The sequence below is a fragment of the Topomyia yanbarensis genome, chromosome 3 (assembly GCF_030247195.1).
Source record: "Topomyia yanbarensis strain Yona2022 chromosome 3, ASM3024719v1, whole genome shotgun sequence".
Taxonomy (NCBI): domain Eukaryota; kingdom Metazoa; phylum Arthropoda; class Insecta; order Diptera; family Culicidae; genus Topomyia; species Topomyia yanbarensis.
The window spans coordinates 136,365,789-136,386,013 of NC_080672.1; the positions used below are offsets into that span (position 1 = coordinate 136,365,789).

Consider the following 20,225-nt stretch of genomic DNA (forward strand, 5'->3'; position numbering starts at 1 on the left):
TTATTTCGATAAATTTCAAGTGCCGAGGTGCCATTGTTCATTGGATACAGCGTCTAATTGTTATTACTCTGAGCAGTGAAGGATGATGTGCAAAAAATGTGATACGGTGATCGACTGCAAAATGGATCTATTCACTATGTGCGAAGGAAGCTGCAGTGGACGGTTTCACGCCAAATGCGTAGGATTAAACGAAACCAATATCAAAACTCTAATTGCTTCACTTTTGGGTCCAACGGAGTCGGAATCACCATCGTCATGCATGGAAAAGGACATATTGTACATGAAAACCAAAATCGATGAAATTCAGAATAGCATATCTCAACTAAACCCTCTGGCGAAAGTCTGCGATCGTCACTCAACTCCAGTTTCTTCTGTTAAAAGTCAAAACAAATCGAGCGATACTAGTCGAATTATTCCAACTATTATGCCGCGTAGTTTGGAGACAGATGTCGAGTTCTCTTTATACCTGTCTAATATTGAACCACATGTAAGCGAAGCAGAAGTTAGCACTTTAGTATCGAAATGCCTTAGACTTAGTACGAGCGACGCAATGGAGGTGAGGAAACTTGTGCCTGCTTCGAAATCATGCGACACCATTGAATATGCTTCGTTCAGAGTATGTCTTAATAGTAAATGGAAACCTCTTGCACTGCAAACAACTACTTGGCCACATAACATCCGATATCGTGAATTTACAAAGAAGTATAATACAACATGGAGACCTGGACGTTAGAACTCACAATGTAGCTGAATTTAGTATGTGTGTTTAGAATGTGAATAATGTTAAATACCCGAGCAAAGTCCAACATCAAAATTACAGCAAGTAGACAACATATTTTGATATCAAGCATCAAATTGAAATCTTATTTTGATATCAGTTTAAACTTTTTCAGATATGACATCATATTTTGATCTTATTTTGATGTGCTTACATTTTTAGAAAAAATGTTTCTATTTCTTTGACAAACATCAAATTGATTACATATTTTGTTATCAATGAAATATTTCACCATCTCAATGAGTTTTCAATTTGCTTTCACTGATAGCATGAATAGTTTTCTGTTTGATGTCATAGTGTAATTTTCTGCTTTCGATTTTGATCTTTTAACCGTTAAAACGACCAAAATGTTTAGTTCTCAATTTGTTATCAGACTCTGCTCGGGTAGGTCTGTCGATATTGTAATGTCTATTTATCATTCGTTTGTCATGCTATGTAAAGATTGTAAATTTCTGTTTTATTTAAACTGTAAAGGTCTGTTGAATGTAAATAAATTAATTGATGTAACTAGTGTTTAAGAAACCACCATTGGGGCCTAGAAGCCTGTTAGTGTAAATACATACAAAAATATTGTTTAACAACACTCTTATTTTGTTTCATTATGACGTGGTAATATGACAGAGACTTAGTTAGTGTTGGGTAATCTTTGCGTGACATAATTTATGAATGTTCCACAATACCACTTTTAAACTCATTGTTTGCGGTCTACTTTACATTGTCGACAACACTCCCGACAGCCGGCTGTTCGGAGTTCAAGTTGTTTTCGATGAAACAATATTCGATAGACGATTACCCAGAGTTTAAACGCCTAGAACATTTACGTATCCTTCAGTCAATAAACTATTCAAACATCTTATGCACGAAAGTATATTCTCAGTCGCATCGCTTGCTTGAAGCGAATCCTGACTAACAACCCACCCACTACCCAATCCGTGGTACTTATGGGAGTGTCACTGAGTCGGGGCCTTCCGTTAAGTAAGTACCACATCAACACTTCCTTTCTCATCCCAAGTTACGGTAAAGATGGTCGTGGCCCGCAATGGTGGCTCTCAGGCGAAATTCTCGCTTGGACTGGATCAATTGTTATTCCCAAACAATGCTCCTCAAGCAGTCTGGCTGGAAATGAGAGTCATCAGTCTGCAATCTACGAAGTATACCGTGCTTACGCAACGCAACGCAACGCAACGCAACTCTTATTTTGTTTCATTATGACCTTTTCATAAGTTATTCGCGTTGCTCTATCAACCACGGTGTGTTTGGTAGAACAAGTTTACCCGAAAAAATCGGCATCTCAAAAACTGCTGTATGTGATAGAATGGATTTTACTCTTTCATTTTCAATTAAAAGTGTCGGGGGATGCAAAACAACTTTTTATTTTGATGTTTGAAAAGTTATGTTTTGCAATGAAACTGTTTCACATTTCTGCCAATGGGTATTGCTATATTCAAATATTACTAAAAGTGAGAACTTCAGAGTATTTTTAACTATGTAAAAAAACTGTAAATCGATCTAAAATCTCCAGGGGAAAGTTATTGAAATTTTGTCAAAGTTTTAGATTTGCACGGGGCTTACTGGTTAATAATCCGGTTTCAAAAATATTTTCATTTGTGGAAAATGGTTTGCTTTAATTGAAATGTGTGTTCAGAGGAATCTGAGTGCCGGCAAAGTCCAACCTTAAAGCGGAAAAAATATAATATCAGATTCCACCCGTTCTTGCGCACCAATGATATCTTATGACCAAGGAGGTATATAGAAGCGTAGATAAAATTTGTATGAAATTGGTACTCGTTTCAAAGATAATGTGTACTGTAGTGAAATGAACAGTATTTTCTGTCAAATATAAATTTGTTCCTTCTTTTTCATTTCTTCCCTCGTTCTGGAGGATGGCTGACATAAACTTGAAACAACCTCCTTTTCCATTAACATCTTGTAAAATACATTTGGCTCAAATTTAAACCACTATATTTGAACAAACTCGATTGGGTATTTAGTCATTTGGGAAACCTGACTGACCGTTTCAAAATAAATATAAAAATGGGTAATGGATGGATTAAAATATAATAAATAAATATAAAATATAATGTAAGTTTTGGAAAAATTTAAGGATTTTTGTTCAACGAACGATATACCTACAAGGCTTTTCTTGTACTCCAATCACACTTTGGCTTTAAAAGGAAGAAATATCACATAACCTAGAAGAAAGGTGTCAAAGCCTACTGTCATGATTCTCTTTGAGAACAAATTCCGGAATCGCTATACGCTTAACAGAAATCGCAATAATCAATGAAAAATAAAACTTTGTTGCTGTTACGGTCTCCAGGTTCTGGACAGAGATTCTAGTGGAGGGTAAGGGCAGTCGTAAGGAGACCCAGCTTACTTCCTGCTCGAAAATACCTGGCAGATTTTATTCAAGCTTTGATAGTAGAAAAAATTTGCGTTCAATTTCTGCAACTAGTTGAAACCAACCAAAAAATATTTTTTTTGAGTTCTCAAAGACCCCCTCTCTTATATTGTGACAAATGTCAAAGTAAGCTCAGATGCCAAATTTCACATCATTTGGACAATTCTGGACCCCCGCCCACTTCGCTTGAAATTTTTGAAATTGGTGCTATGGGAAAATGTGGAGGAAAAATATATTAAATGCTATAACTTTTGAAGTAGCAATCAGAAAATTACAATTTATACCTCTTTTTAAAGAAAATAACCTTAGCATTAGAATGAAAATATTTCTGTTCCTAGAAAAATACGGGATTGTGGGGTAATGGGTCATTTTGGCCCCAAAATCTCCCATTTTTTAAATTTTTCTGCTCCGTTGTGCAAACCATACACATTTTACCGTTTTTCTAATGTGAAAAAATCTCAGAAATCGAATGAAACCTTTTAGACCTTTGTCCGAATACGATAAGTTGGGGATATAGGGCCTTTTGTCATTTATATTAAATTTTATCATTTTCTCGTGCATATATCTCTATTATTCTACATTCAATTTTAATAAATTGTACCTTGTTGAACGTGGAAAATTCTTAGAAATACAACAAAAATAGATTCGTTTGCGTTAAAATTCAGAAACAACAAGTTTTTTGACATTAACTCTACAAACCACATTTTATTCGTTAAATGTCCTAATACCTCAACTTCACCTATTTTTCCAGGTATCAAACTTTTCTCATGTGATTCCTAAGCGCATTTTTCACTAGAAATAGTAAATTAAATAAGAATTTTTTTGTTAAATGGAGTTAATATGTGCAATTTTATGATAAAAATGTGAAATCGAGACTATATGTTAGATAATTTGATGTTTCTGAACTTTACCGGTAACGAATCTATTTTTATTTTATTCCTAAAGATTTTACACGTTGAACAAGGTACAATTTATGAAAATTGAATGAAGAATAATAGAGATATATGCACGAGAAAATGATAAAATTTAATATAAATGACTAAAGGCCCTATAACCCCAACTTCTCGTTATCGGACAAAGGTTTAAAAGGTTCCGTTCGATTTCTGATTTTTTCACATTAGAAAAACTGCAAAATATGTATGGTTTGCACAATGGAGCAGAAAAATTAAAAAAATAGAGGAGGTCGGGGTCAAAATGACCCAGTACCCCACTTTTCCGTATTTTTATAGAAACAGGAATATCTTCATTCCAATACTACGGTTATTTCCTTTAAAAAGAGGTATAAATTGTAATTTTCTGATTGCTACTTCAAAAGTTATAGCATTTAATATATTTTTCCTCCACATTTTCCCATAGCACCAATTTCAAAAATTTCAAGCAAAGTGGGCGGTGGTCTAGAATTGTCCAAATGATGTGAAATTTGGCATCTGAGCTTACTTTGACATTTGTCACAATATGAGAGGGGGGGCCTTTGAGAATTCAAAAAAAATTTCTTTTTTTAAGATATAAGGTTTTATGGTCACCGCAACATATTTATTTCGTGGCTTTCCGGTATCCGGGTGTTGGTCATTGATTAAAAATTTCTGCATTTTGAATGTTACATCATGGTTCCATTTATCAAAAGCGGCAGATTGGTTGTTAGTTGAGAAGATTCCTTACTCGTTATTATGTAGGATATTGTAGTTTAAAACAGAAAGTAAGTCGCTGTCAAAAGTCCAGGCGTAAAACCATGGTGAGCATCACCAAGGTCCCAGTCACCAAATTTTCTGGCAGAGACTGCTCTGCTAGATTTCTGTAAATCTTGGTTTGGCAGCCCTGTCAGATTTCTGCGCGAATTCTGTCGGGTTAGTTGAACTAGGGCGAACTCGGTTTCGCTGGCGTTTTCTGGCAAATTTTAACAGGAACCGAGTAAAACTTTGGCATAACTTGAAAATAAACCGTGCAAAGATCCTGGCAATTCCTACCTGGAAGAATTTAGCATGAATCGAGCAAAAAATCTGACAAAGATGTGACAGGAAGCGTACAGAAATCTTGGCCGTACATTTCTGGCTGGATTCTGGATAAAAGTGAGCAGCATCGGTTGATTTAACCGCTTCTGTCAGAAACGGTTGTTGCATTTGAGCGAACTCTTTGCCAGAATTCTTGCAAAAATCGTGCAAATTGCTGACAGAAACTGCCAGAATCAATTTCGCTTTGCTCAACTTTTGCTAACTTTCTGCTTGCCACGGTGAATGGGATATTGCTGTCAGTGAGCCTTACAAGATTCTATAATGACCAGCTTGAAAAACTTCGAGACAGCGAAGAAGTAATTCAATAGTTCTTGACGTCTCGCATAATGCTCTTTTTATGGACTGGAAACATGTTCGCGGATTTCTACTGGACTGGAACCATGTTCTCTTACGATAGAAATATGTTACTGGCAAGAAATGCTTATACCCGGTAAAGTTCAGCCCGAAATGAACTGGAATTCTGGCTGGTTTCAGTTCGTATTCCGGCTCCAGTGACACAACCGATTCTAACTAGAATCGGTTGTGTCACTGGAGCCGGTGTACGCACTGGAACCAGCCAGAATTCCAGTTCATTTCCGGTTGAGCTTAACTGGGTAAGATGGGAATAAGCGGTGTCACCAAACCGTCAATGTGATGTTTTGAAAGTTGTAAACGAAAGCCGCCGAGTTGGAAGGCGATTTAAACCAAGAAGAAGCTCAGGTAGTTATCGTTTCATCAACATCGATAGCGCTCAAAGTTTGGCCCATGACCCGGACCGTCTTGATTTGTTTACGTAGCGAACAGAATGAATTTAGTGAAGTTTTTTTGCCTTGGAAGAGAAAAGCCAGGACAAATCAAGCATTTCCCTTGATATCTCAGGACACCAGGACAGTCTGTTAAAAACCAGGACATGTCCTGGGAAACCAGAACGTCCGGTCACCCTAGGTAGGCACTATGTTGCAAGCTAGCTTTATGTTTCGACTTATCCACTACTTTGTAACAATTTTAGTCTGATACTCGTTCATGAAAGTATTTTTGAGATCTGGAAAATGGCTATGAGGTTTTTCATGTAGAACCTTTTAATGTCAACAGCTCTGGAATGTCCCAATTCGTTTAGCATCTCGTCGATATGGCGCGACACTGTATACCTGCTACTTTCGTCGTGACAAACGAGTTATCTGGCAGCGCTATTCACAAAATTCCTGTCCGTTACTGAACGAACGGTTTTCTATACTCTGTTCTAGCTCCCAACACTTTTAGAGCAAAACAATGGCCACATTATAATGCACAACCACTGATTCTGTATATTTACAGCTTATGGTGTAACTACCCGTAACAACCCAACCCAGCCATAAATTATAAAGTGCTGGAAGATTTTCTCCAATATCATACGATCCTGCTGCTAGCATTTTCCAGAATAGACCGAAACCAAACTGCCAATCAATTCCATCTAGAGTGTTATACTGTCGAAGCTGGATGTAATGCACCAAGTTGATGTTCGTCAATGGATGCGAGCCAGTCATCTTGTCAAATATTAAGTATCAATGTAGCAAAGTATATCGCATGTTGAAGAATTTAAATCAAAATAATACGGTATACGGTCTGTTATTGAAAACTAGTTTGCTTAAAGCATATTTTTCCAATTCGTCAAGTTCGTCGATTGGTAATATATGGATCATATAGCCTTTGACAATATTCCTGAAATTGGAGCGACTTTTCTACTTTTCTTGTTCGTAAGAAAAAAGAGAAATCTGTTCAACTGTAACGAAAGCATAAACAAATCCTACCTTAAACGAATACATTTCGATGCCTACGAGTGTACCTTCCAATTGATGTGCGAAATACTGCGTGTAACGACCTCCAATTATTCTTCGAAATATTAAACGTTGACTCTACGTAATTGTGGTCTTCTACAAAGTACACAGTAATTTCGCCTCCTGATCTATTTAGATATCAGATAAAATCAGCCATCATAATGCCCCTACTTTTTCATCCTCTACTGGCAAGCAGAACAAAATGTAGAACGACTCACAGAATGCCGAAATAATAACTCTAGCTCGGAAAATCCTGCCCATTGCGGAAAATGAGAAACGACTAAACATCCCACGCATTAATCAAAATAAACGTGTTCCAGTTTTCTTATTTTGCCTTCACTCACTGGCCCACCTACTCCCGCTCATACCCACAAACTGAACTCGTGAAACCATGATTCTTGATCTAGTAACTCCAGGCCCGAAATTTTCCCCTTACAACTGACTGTACTGGACGAGGATGGTCAGAACAAGATAAACGAAAGCAAACATTTGCCGCACCACGCCCCTCCACACAACGCAAATTACGGCGGCCACGCGCGCCGCCGACCATCTTCGGAAACATTTTCATATTTCGCCTCCCATAATGGGCAGCAATTCATTAAAAACTTTTGCTCGTCGTTTGCATAAGTTCTGAAAATTTCACCATTTCACTCATCGTGTTGTACTTTTCTAATTTCTCTTTGCAGGTAAGAGAATGAGAGCGAGGAGGAAAAAAATCTGATCGCTTAATTTGCGCTCGTGCGCTTCGCCCGGTCCGATAAGCATACGAGTCACGTTTCGGTGTCGGAGACGAGTTCCGCGAACTAGAAAAAAAAACTTTGTCGATGGGAATGGGATGGATTTTTTTTGTCGGTGAAATTTGCCTCGCTCTCGCGCTGGATTGTCGTTAAAATTCAAAAATAAAGGTAAGTACCCAGGATGAGCGTGATGGGAATTGTACTCCGTGTTGGCTATTTAGGATTTCTAGATTGGACTACGATTTATCACTTGATGTTTATAGTTGTAACCGGCCTAGTTGGGAGGCTTGTGAATTACGATGGAGATGCGGCTCAGTGATTAGCTACTGCCAGGCAATCCTTCTGAGTGCTCCGGTAGGATATCTAATTAGATGCTCGGAATGGGTTGTCGGTTGCTTTTCTATAGTACACCGGTCGGAACAGAACCATTTTTCATTGTATCTGTTATCGCTGCTGCCTCAATCTTCAACAACCAACTGAATGTTTAATATTGTGTAATCTTATCTGCGTGAGTAATGAAAGTTACTGCAAGGAATAGTAAGTAGGGTGGAAAGATACTACACAATAATCATTGAATCCTTAATGGGACGATAACAAAATTACGTTCTCACTGAGTGGTGCTGAAAAGCATGAGCAGATAATTACTACAATCATATGACTATGAGATAAACGCATTATCTCAATTCAATCTAGTGCTTTTTCTGTCATATATCGCTGGATAACTACAATATTTAGTTTTAGATGTTACCGTATGCGTGATACGGTTTGAACCATTGGGCAGTGAAAAAATTAAAAAGTAAATCATATCTTTCCGAGTATGAGTCAATGTTTTTCTGAGGTTTGCAGTACTTGGGCCTTCATGACGCGCCATTCTTAATATTCCGGTGCTGGATGGTGGACAAATATTCTTCATATATAACGGCAGGATGTTCCCGCAATTAATTTTACGGTGTTGCACAGAGCCCCATCATATTGAAATATCACATTCGGCTTTCACATTGATATTTAATCCACGGGAGGACACATTTACTTAAACTGCATAGCCACCAAACAAAACACCATAACACTAGCGGGAAGCTTAGTCAAGTACACATTTTCGTCCTTGTTGGTCGGTTTTTTACCGGAAGAGAACTAACGTAACGGTCGGATCAGGGCACGAGATCAACTGTAAACATGCTCTCGGTGGGTCACATTCGTAGCTACCGGATGCACGTTTTTTCCGTGCCTTCAACTAAACCCCGCAATCACTGTTTGAAAGCTTCCATACCATAGTCTCTGATCCCATGTTCCTGCGCCGTTTTTCTCGTGGAACGCACTGGATTAGCCTAAATCTCTCTTTTGATGGCAACGATAACTCTCCAAACCCGAGCTGACCTCGGACGACCTGTGGACACCTTCGCGGAGGACAAATTTCTTTTCTCGTTGTAAAATTTTTCTTACGATTCACCGGAACACTTTTTGTGACATTTGCCAGCGGCGCAAATCACGAAAACACCCAGGTTTTTTTTACCCGGGGATACGTACCGCGTAAAAACGAGTAGGTGCCAGAAATAAATAAATCTGCACCTTCCCCGCAAGGTTTTCCATGAAAATTGATTTTTGGCGCCTTTTTCAAATCCCAAATGGCGGCTTCCGGTTTCGCGAGATTCTCTACAACTCAATCAACATGAGTATTTTCGGAATGGTTTTGACGAGTAGCAGACAAACGTCGATGTTTGCCGTCATTTTAAAATTCTAGATGGCGACTTCCGGTTTACCGAAATTCTCGCATGAAAAAATTGGGCAATCATCTAAATCACCCTCAAATATAAGATCTAATCATAAACCAGCAAAATGCAAATTTTTTTATGTGTTCATCCAGGAAAGTGCGGTGAGAATGGAAGACAGAGAAGAAAGAGACGCATGTGGTGTGAGTTGGGGGTTTGAATTTATTCAAATTAAACATATTGCTTAAATTTAAGTAAATTCAACTGTTTCATTAAAACTATTTGTACTACAACTTCAACTTCCAAAAATACCAATATTGATTGGGTTATAGCGAATTTCGCGAAAACGGAAATCGCCATCTTGGATTTAAAAATGGCGTCAAAAATCAATTTTTGGAATCTACTCGTTAAGATCATTACAAAAGCACTCATATTGACTGGGTTATAGTGAATGTGGCTAACTCGGAAGTCGCCATGTTGGAATTCACAATGGCGTCAAACATCGATCTTTGTCTACTACTCGTCAAGACCATTCCGAAAATTCCCATATTGATTGGGTTATAGCGAATTTCGCTAAACCCGAAGTCGGCACCGTGGATTTCAAAATGGCGCCAAGCATAAATTTCTGGCACTAATCTTCAAGACCATTCCGACAATACCCATATTGCATGGGTCGTAGGAAATTTCCGCTAAACCGGATGTCGCCATCTTGAATTTCAAAATGGCGTCAAACATAAATTTCTAGCACCTACTTGTCAATACCATTCCGAAAATACCCATATTGATTGGGTTATAGCGAATTTCGCTAAACCGGAAGTCGCCATTTTTTATTTCAAAATGGCGTCAAAAATCAATTTCTAGTACCTACTCTTCAAGACCATTCCGAAAATACCCACATTGATTGGGTTATAGCGAATTTCGCTAAACCGGAAGTCGCCATCTTTGATTTGAAAATGGCGTCAAAAATCAATTTCTGGCACCTACTCTTCAAAACCATTCCGAAAATACCCATATTGATTGGGTTGTAGCGAATTTCACTAAACCGTAAGTAGCCATCTTTGATCTCGAAATGGCGTCAAAAATCAATTTCTGGAACCAACTCTTCAAGACCATTCCGAAAATACCCATATTGTTGGGGTGCGGGCCATAAGCAATCTTCCAGACCCATCCCTTCCATCTTTTCGAAAATTTTCTAAGTCTTTTGCATTCAAAAGGACTTAGAATATTTTTTGCAAAAACCGTGTTAATTGCGAAATCCGCGCAAAATAAAAACTGCCAAAATTCTTCTTAGTTCTTTGCATTTAAAAGGACTTAGAAATTTTTTCAGAAAAAAGTTTTGCATTCAAAAGGACTTGCATATTGCAATATTTTTGCAAAAACCGCGTTAATTGGAAAATCCGCGTAAAAAACCGCGTTAATTGGAAAATCCGTGTAAAAAAAACCTCGTAAAAACACCGCGTAAAAACCGCGTAAAAAACCTGAATGTACCGTCACCGGGGGCTACTTTACGTCAAAATTTGAGAAGGATATTTGCGCTTGTCGTTAAAATGTTCCAAGACGAAAATTAGGCAGTAATTAAAGTTCAGCTTTTGTTGGAAAACAACAAAATTTGAACCTCAAGCTCAAATATCGTACTCCAATTCTGTCGTGAAGTAGCCCCAGTGGTATAAAGCAGCCTCCAATAACGGTATGCTGTCTCTGCATCAAGACCCAACTGCCAAGCTAAGAAAATTGTTTTCTTTTGTTCATAGCCTTTGTATCTTAAAAATATTATTTTTTTTTAAATTTGGAGCTGTCAGACCCCCTTAAGAGGAACTTAAAGTAAATAATCAGAAAAAAGTTGTGAGGCTGTATCTAAGGACCAAAAAAGAATATTTTAAGTTTATTAAAAAGACAGAAAAATATATGTCTCGATTTTATCAATGTCCCTGTTTTATCAGCTCAAAATTCGCCAAGGGGCTGATAAAAAGGGTTTTCACTGCATAAAAATTTTAGATTACCGATATCATGAATTTTAAAGAAATTTGACATCGTAATAACAAATTTAGTTAGTTAGTCATTTTTGATCTAGGCTGGCAAATCCAAGAAATTTTTAGTAAGTTTTGCATCATTTTGATATCATGGTGGTACCAGTTTTCATGAAAAAATTTCTGTGTTGCCGCACTCTTCAACCCGTAACTCCGGAACCGGAACTCCGATCGACAAAAAATTAATAGCATCCGATGGGAAGATTGTGCCTTTCAATTGAGACTGAGTTTGTGCAAATCGGTCAAGCTATCTCTCAGGAACAGTGGTGAAATTTTTGCCACCTACACCAATACATACACATACACACACAACACACGCACACTTGCGCCGTGGCAACGATAGATGTGAAGAACGGTTTCAACAGTACTAGGCGGGGGGAGGGGACCATCGCTGTAGCGCTGCACAGAATGCGCGTTCCGGGCTATCTATGTGAGGTTCTGAATAGTTACTTCCAGAACCGAGTACTGGTCTACGAAACGAACACGGGACAGAAGTCGATTAGGGTCACGATGGGAGCACCTCAGGGCTCCATACTCGGCCCAACGCTCTGGAATATAATGTACAACGGAGTGTTAACACTGGAACTGCCCAGGGGAGTTGAGATCGTCGGCTTTGCAGATGATGTTGTCCTGACGATAACTGGCGAGACTCTTGAGGAGGTGGAGATGTTGACGGCAGAGACAATAGCCATCGTAGAAACCTGGTCGGCTGACGTCAAGTTGCAGCTGGCTGACCACAAGACCGAGGTAGTGCTGGTCAGCAACTGTAAAAAAAATCCAGCATATCGAGATCCGTGTCGGGGGACAATCCATCACATCGATGCGTGCGCTGAAGCACCTGGGTGTGACGGTCGACGATCGGTTAAATTACAACAGCTATGTCGACTATGTATGTGAGAAGGCTGCGAGGATAACTAACGCATTGGCAAGGACCATGCCGAATCACGGGGGAGCAAGAGGCAGCACGAGACGTCTGCTGGCGGGTGTCTCATCCTCAATACTGAGGTATGGCGTTCCGGCCTGGGCTGCTGCACTGAACTCAAAACGGAACAACACTGAACACTGCTGTGGAAGCGGCGAAGGGATCAACAAAGTAGTGCCATTGGCTAGAACGCCGCCGGAAAATCACAAATCGGTCCATCACCGGGGACCAGTTGAGTAGTATGCAATGTAGCACCGGATTCGGGTCGTCAGGCTTCACCGGAATCGCCAGACGGACCTCGACACCTACCGGGTAGCTCGTGAGTAGGTTAGATCTACCGCCGAGGAGTAGACTGAGTAGACCGCGTCGAATAGCTAGAAGTGGGTCGTTGGGGCGCCAGTGAACCGGATGCTACACTCCACCCGGAATTGCTGGACGGACCTCAGCATCTACTGGCTGGCACGTTGAGTAGGCTAGGGCCACCGCTGGGGGCTAGACCGAGTAGACGAAGCAGGGAGCTCAATGGCTCACAGAAACGTACATCGGTATCGGGAGCAATCTACCGCCGGCAAATTCACGGTAGAGTAGATTCGCCGCCGTGGGCTACCCAATAGAATCGGGACAAAAAGGGGAGCTAATTGGCTTACGAAACAAAAACCGGTAACGAAAGAAATTCCGTTGTCGGAAAAGTCTCAGTCGGAGTAGGATAATATCTGAGTTGATCTCGAGCTAAAGGAAATCAGTACCTAACCGGCTCACGGGAACGAGAGCTAATGCCGACGTAATAGATGGAGACAAGAAGTAAGAGAAGAATCAAGAGTTAAATCAAAGCTCATAGGTTGAGCCATTCCATGAACCAAGTGAGGCTCCGAGATAGAGCAGAAGAAAGAGGTGCGACGAAAGCGCAACGATCCCCCCCACGAAGTAATACCTTGACGGAGTTCCGTGGTGGAAGAAGGGCGTGAAAAGTAAGGCTTGTTTTTAGTGGTTGGGCACGAACGTAAATCGTGAATTCAACACAGTTCCAATACACTACAGGCCAGACTTTTGAAGCTTTTTAAACCTTACATCGGAGCACCATCAAACTGAAATCACCAAACTGACCTCGGCACCTGGCTGATTGGGTTAGTTTCAGGATAACTTCTCTCGCTGTGGAATTCTTCGTCGGAGTAAGCTAGGTCCATCGTCGGGGACTAGACCGAGTAGTTCGCGAACAAGTCGGGAGCTGAATGGCTCATCGATGAAGTGACAGGAATGGAAACCAAAGGCTTTAAAGGAGTTTCGGTGCTAAATGGCACCGGATAACGTGCCAACGGGTTCAAGAAGTTGGGGCACTGAATGACACAATGGAGCCTAAAGGTTCAGTAAACTAGACAATCTGGAGTTTGCCGCCCAGATTGTCCGCGTAGGAGAAGAGTACTAATTCGCGACCCACAGCTAGCTTTCACAAATTGCTTCTTAGTGTGGATGGTCGAAAGCTGGTAGTGTGTCAAGGAGTGATTCTCTAACCCTACTGATGGACTAACTATTAAGTAGTTAGATTAGATTGGGTATCCAACCGGTGGGATCTTTGGTCATATGATAACGGAAAAGGGGGAATCGGGTGAACGTAGCTTCCTACATCGAGGGGCGGCTTATCACTACAACCAAACTATGGACCTAGGAACAATAAAAATTCTGGTCATGCGATTGCCCAATGAGGGCACCCCAACTACTGTTGCTCTTAGTTTGGGGCACAATGCGAACGACCAGAGACTGAAGGTGAGACAACGGTCTTCCAGGAGGAACGAGTCCCAAGAGCTAGCGCTACGAATAGACGGAGAGAGCAGCTATGGACAACACACAGTAAGAAGCGCTGTACATGTGATGAATGCTGCGATTAGCAAACGCCAACCGCTCACACTCGCGGGAACACAGAGGTGTAGAATCATGTGGACGACGGATATGAACAAATTCGTGATCCACGCCTACCATCTTTGCACAGCGCGGACGACATCAAATGCTAGAGATGGACAATGAGGTGTACCCAGAGTTCGCCGGACGACGAATCAGAACGCGATAAACGCAAAGCTTAGAGTAATCATCAGCAACAATATGCTCGCCCCAGCGGAAATCGATCTAATTCAGAAGGAATTGTAGAGAGAGCTGAGTAGAAGGAACAATAGAGAGAGAGAGAGAGAGAGATGTCGAAGCGAATCGCAGTAAGTTTGAGCGCGAACCTGTAGCGCTAGTGAAGGCATCTACAAGTGAAGTCAGTAGCGTAGCCAGGGGGGATTTTGGGGGTTAAACCAAACCAAACCAAAATTAAAAGGATTGAAAAAAATTTATTGGAGGTGACCAGTTTAATTTAAAAAAAATTAATGTTTAATATTTAAACAATTATATCCGAAGTTCATTATCTGATCATTGCATTGAGAACTTAATATTTTAAACACCATGGGGACCTTTGCTAAATTGTGGGATTGGAAACTTGTAACTGATCTCTTAGTGAGGATCTTATAGTTGACATATCATGTCAATATCAAATAAAATAGTCTCGAAAAACTTGGTGTCTTCAGTAAAGCTTTATTAAGAGGTTTATTACAAATAACATGTCTAAAGACACGAATGCTCCATATATTTAGGGTATCGAGGTATATTAGGCTATTTGCGAAAGTGAACCTTCAATACAAGTTATTCTGATATTACTGTATATCGTGTATATTATCTACTGTACAATTTATTCTGCTGTTAATAAACTGTAAAATAAACATTTTGTCCAAGCCATGTGTTTCTGAACCTTACAGTAATATTGAAGAAAACTGGATTTAAGAATAATGTCGTAAATATTGTTTTATATCTCGAAATTGAGTTTTCATAAATTCAATAAAAATGTTTTTAATGAAAAAAATACAACTTTGCTGAAGACATCAAGTCTCTTACTACTTTTTTGAAGACTTGATGATTCGACTCCTCAGGTCTCCTTCGTCTTGATCGACCTATCCTCTATGTAGCTGTCGGATTAGTTTCTAGAACAATTTTTACCGAGTTGTTCACCATTCTGACGACATGCCCATCCCACCGTAGCCGCTTAAATTTCGCTGAGCTAACAATGGGTGGTTCTTCAAACTACTCTTGCAATTCGTTATCCATACGCCGTCTCCACATTCCGTCTTTCATTTCATCGTAGATTGTTCTCAACACGTTCCAATCGAAAACACTAGGAGCGCGTTGGTTGACCGTAGAGGACAACCGGTCCAATGAGTGATTTGTAGAAGGTTAACGTCATGTGGTGTCGTACATTCTTCGATTGAAGGGTTTTTCAAAGCCCAAAGTAACAACGTTCACCTGCTACAATAATTTTCCAAATTACTCTGTTTGTGTTATTATTGACGGTTATTAGTGGGCCCAGATACATGAACTCATCAACCAGCTCTATTTTCTTAACAAACCTGCTTGGTAACGGTGATTAGCGGCGATAAAGAATTTGGGAGAACACCTTCAGCAATGTGATTGCTCGGTAACTAGTTGCCGCAATCCTGCTTAACATCTTTTTTATAGATGGGACATACTAGTTCCTCATTACATCCTCCGGTAAAATCTGTTTCTCCCAGATCTTCATAACTACCCAGTGGAGTGCTCTAACCAACGCCTCTCTTCCGTGTTTCAGCAGATCACATGGCTGTTGATCATTGCCAGCGGCTTTATCAGTCCTCAACTGTCCGATCTCCTCAAGAATCTTAAGTAGATCCGGTGCTGGGAATCTGTCGTCGGCTGTGCATGTCCCTAGGCTGATTCTTGCGATACTTTCGTCGTCTACTGCTATTTCGATGTTCGTCATAATATACTTATCGATCAGCTCACACTCGGTCGCGAGAAGGTCTCCATAAGTATCTCTTCATATATTGGCCTGTGGCACATAGCCTTTGCTCGAGCAATTAATCTATTCGTAGAATTTTCGTAACTCTGTACAGATGCTCCATCTTCCTGTAGGCGATTCCGAATCTATATTCGCACTGTGGAAGGTGCGAACATTTGTGATGTTGGAGAAGAAATTTCCGTTCATTAGAACGTGGATTTGGTTCTCGGTTTGTTAATCAGATAATCTCAAGGATGTCGCTGATGAGGAGCTTCACATTCCGCCGTGGACTCGACATGCGCGTAAAATGCATCTTTCTCGTTCTTGGGTCTCGCTTCGTGAGGGCAGTGTACGTTTAGGATGCTGTAGTTGCAGAAATGATCTTTGATCCACACATCCTTTGGCTGATGGTCTGCTATATTATTACGCGTTGGCGCATCTTGCCCAGAACTGCAAAGCTGAATCCCAACTCGTTTGTTGTGCCGTAGAATATAATCGCTCGATACCCACTTTTCCACAAATTCTGTGCCGCCAAGCAAAGTTTCTATAATGCTACGGCTTTGAAGTTGCAAGTTTCCAGCTAATCGTGTAAAATTCGTTTGAACCCAGAGAAGCAAAGTGGCTTGCAGTTCGATGTGCCAAGCTTCCAATCGTAGTCCATTTTTTGTTACGTGGGCTTTGACCGCTTGTTCTGATCCGCTTATTCTTCCGATTTCTTCGTAAGGTGAATTTTTCTGGCCGGCTTGTTGGTTTTGACCCAACCTCCTGTCTCGTCTAAGAACAGCCATGGTGGATGTCATATACAGTTCTGTCTTTGGTAAGGTTATAGCGCCCATGCCTACACGTACCTTCTCACTCGCTTCTACAGTAGACGACGGTAGTACCCAGTCGATGCCAGCCTACAGATTAAATGTCATCAATAGACGCACAAGGAAGCGTGAGATAGGAGCTTGTGAACCCTAAGAAACATTCATCATTTGACGACAGACCTTCGAAGTGTATGGTTTCGAAATGATGTGAAGTTGACCGTAACAAAAGTTATGGAACACATATTCCACTTTGAAAGTGTGTATTGTTTGATTTTATAACATTTTATAAAAGAAAGTTATCTATACAGGTCGGACTCGATTATCCGGGGATTTGAAAAAAATCTCACCCCGGATAATCGAATCACCCGGATAATCGAATCAAACTTTTTTTTGCGTAATTTCATGAATTTAAGCTTCATTCGTGGAGAAATTGGAAATAAAATGACCAGGGCAAATTTTCCTATTATGGTAAATATAAATGTACCTACTTTGGCCCTAGTCGATTTTTCAGACTTTCAGGGTGTGATTTGTATTTTCAGTTGGTTTTCATTTATTATTCATATTGGTAACGAGTTAACGATATGTATCAGTTGTTTATAGCTATTTGTACAAGAATTCTAAGATAAACTTTTTAATAAGGTGTGTCTTTTGCAATACAAGTCAAACTCGATTACCCAGGGCTTAGATTTTCCGAGGTAACTGATTCGATTACTCGAATACCAGAAAAAATAAAGTTAGTAAGTAAACTGGAGGTCGTCTGTTTCTTGGCTCCAGTTTAATTTACGTGGAGTGTCACATATCATAGCTAACATGTCTAGTCATTCTAATTAGAAGAGTGCGTGTTGCGCACCCACAAAGAGATCCTTGTCCTTGTCCTTGTAGCATCATTTAGTTGACCAATACTGGATTGTCAGGTAATAACTACGCATGTAGTCTTCGCAAACTGTCCCACTAATACTTGTCACTAGCGAAGGACTACCAGATTCCTGGGCGCCTCAGCGAGAAATACTGCTGGCGCCCTCTTTACTTAGCGTATCATCTTTGTTTGAGCTACCCAAGAATTGAAATCACCTCCAGTGACGGCCGGGTCTCTTTTCAGAATCTCGTTAACCATTTCTTGACCAACTTTTTTCTACCGCGTATAGGATCCCAAAACTATTTTTCCTTAAAACTGTTGGCGTCAAGAAACACGAAAAACCTGGTTTAAGAATGATAGGTGCTTCTTTTGCAGCTGCTCAATATTTACCTTCCGATCTAGTCCAATTGCATGAAAAAGGTTATTGAGGGCAATCTAAATTAGAAAGTTTTAGCAGTTTTCAATAATATTCCCAGGCTAAGAAAATATTCCAAAATTTCATTTTCGCCATTAACAAAAACTATCCCTAACAGCACTGCTTCAGCGGAACCCAATCAGATTAATTGAAATAACTTCTGTTCTAATGCTGATATTTATAACATTTAGTGCTCAAATGAAAGATCTTAGTTGCCGTTATTAGCCTTACTTGACGTTGTGTAAACCAAAAGTTATAGTCATATAGAAACATGGTTGTTCATCAACCAGAAGGGCACGAACGGGTAATAGATGCTATTGGAATTCTGAGCAGGAATCACTTATTGAAGGGGATAATGGGATAAGAGCAATATTGTTTGTGTCAAAGTCCACTGGAACTCAAAGCAGGATATTCATCAGAACATTACACCGGATTCCAATGATAATAGGACCATAATTCTGTCAGTATTTGGAATAAAGCATAATCTTCAGCAGAGTTCTATCTTGAGAAATATTCCACTAGACATTTAAGAAGCTTTTCTCTAGAATCCTGCATCAAAATTCAGAGAAAAAACCGTAGAAATACGGATAAATATTGAATCGAAGTTCTGAAATAGATTCCATTGGGATGCTAAGAAAACTTCGATCAGAATTTTCAAAAGTATCCAAACAGAATCCTGAAAAGCATGTCATCATTATCCCAAGAGATAGCCAGAAACCGACCGAGCAATGTAGGTATAATGACGTTTTATGTGGCCTACAGTAACCGGTGTATTACGAGAAAAATGTACTTTTAGTGTAAAATTAAAAAGTTGCATATTTGGCAATATTGGCATTAAAAACTTCATTTTTTTGGAATTCCTAAACAAATCTTTAAAAAAAATATCTCGCTAATTGATTCTAGTGCAAACAGTACCAGAGACATAATCCAAAGAAAAACATTTTTTAAACAATTTGTTAAAATTAACTGTTATGTGTCCAACAAAAAACACCTATAACAGGCCAACGAGGGTACCCGGGTACCCACAAATTAAAATGCTCATAACTATGGCTTCCTTTAACCGATTTTGACACTTTTATATGTTTTGGATTCAGGAACTCGTCCACTTTTGTAACATTGAACCGGACGAATGGATCTGGTTCTTGGTAATCCGGATTTTCCGGAGTAATGTTCCAGTACTAGGGTATGACTTGTAAATTTAAATAGTGCCCAAGCAAAATGAGTATCAAAACTCTTCAAATTGTTTCGGAAATCTATTATTTATTGTTACGGGACCCTATGGTAGTTTGAAAAATTGAATTGGAATGGAATGGCCATTCACGGCCCTACGGGAGCCTGCTCAGAAATGTTCGTTCCGTAGTGAAATCACCAAATGGTTCCAATACCACGAGATACAGCCTATTGATGCTATGCCAAGAATTTTGATACCCATATTGCTAGTATTCCATTGAAATTCAGAAATAGTATCCAAGCACTAGAACATGCTTCCGGAAATCCGGATTCCCGAGAACCGGTTGAAATAACCCGATTCATTTTTACCAAGTCTAAAAGTGGATGAGTTCTTGAATCCAAAACACCCAAAATCATCAAAATCGGTTGGAAATTACCTTAGTTATTGGCATTTCAGTTTTGGGGGTACCCGGGTATCAACGACGGCCTGTGACATAGTAAAAAATTCAGGAGCCCCTCCTCACTCCCTTCTTACTACATCAAAAACATTATTACCCCAAAAGCTTAACTTAGTGAAGTTCTAAGATGCCACAAAATTTCAATTTCCAGCTACGGATAAAACATCGGAATTTCCATATTTGTAACCTTAAAAGGTATCCGGGTACCGCGTCGGACACATAACGGTTAAGAGTGTTCCCATGGATTTAGGGGCTTTTTAAACGACACAACAATTTAGGTTATTATATATTGGCTCTAAATGAACA

The 20,225-nt window shown here is 39.8% G+C and overlaps 1 protein-coding gene across 1 annotated transcript in view; it reads left to right on the forward strand.

Moving 5' to 3' along the window:
- Positions 1-20,225, forward strand: part of LOC131690688 (matrix metalloproteinase-2) — a 659,150-nt gene that overhangs the window by 109,776 nt on the left and 529,149 nt on the right. Inside the window, exon 2 of the mRNA XM_058976616.1 lies at positions 7,668-7,886. The gene's annotated coding sequence lies outside the window, so the exon portion shown is untranslated. The remainder of the gene's footprint in view (positions 1-7,667; positions 7,887-20,225) is intronic.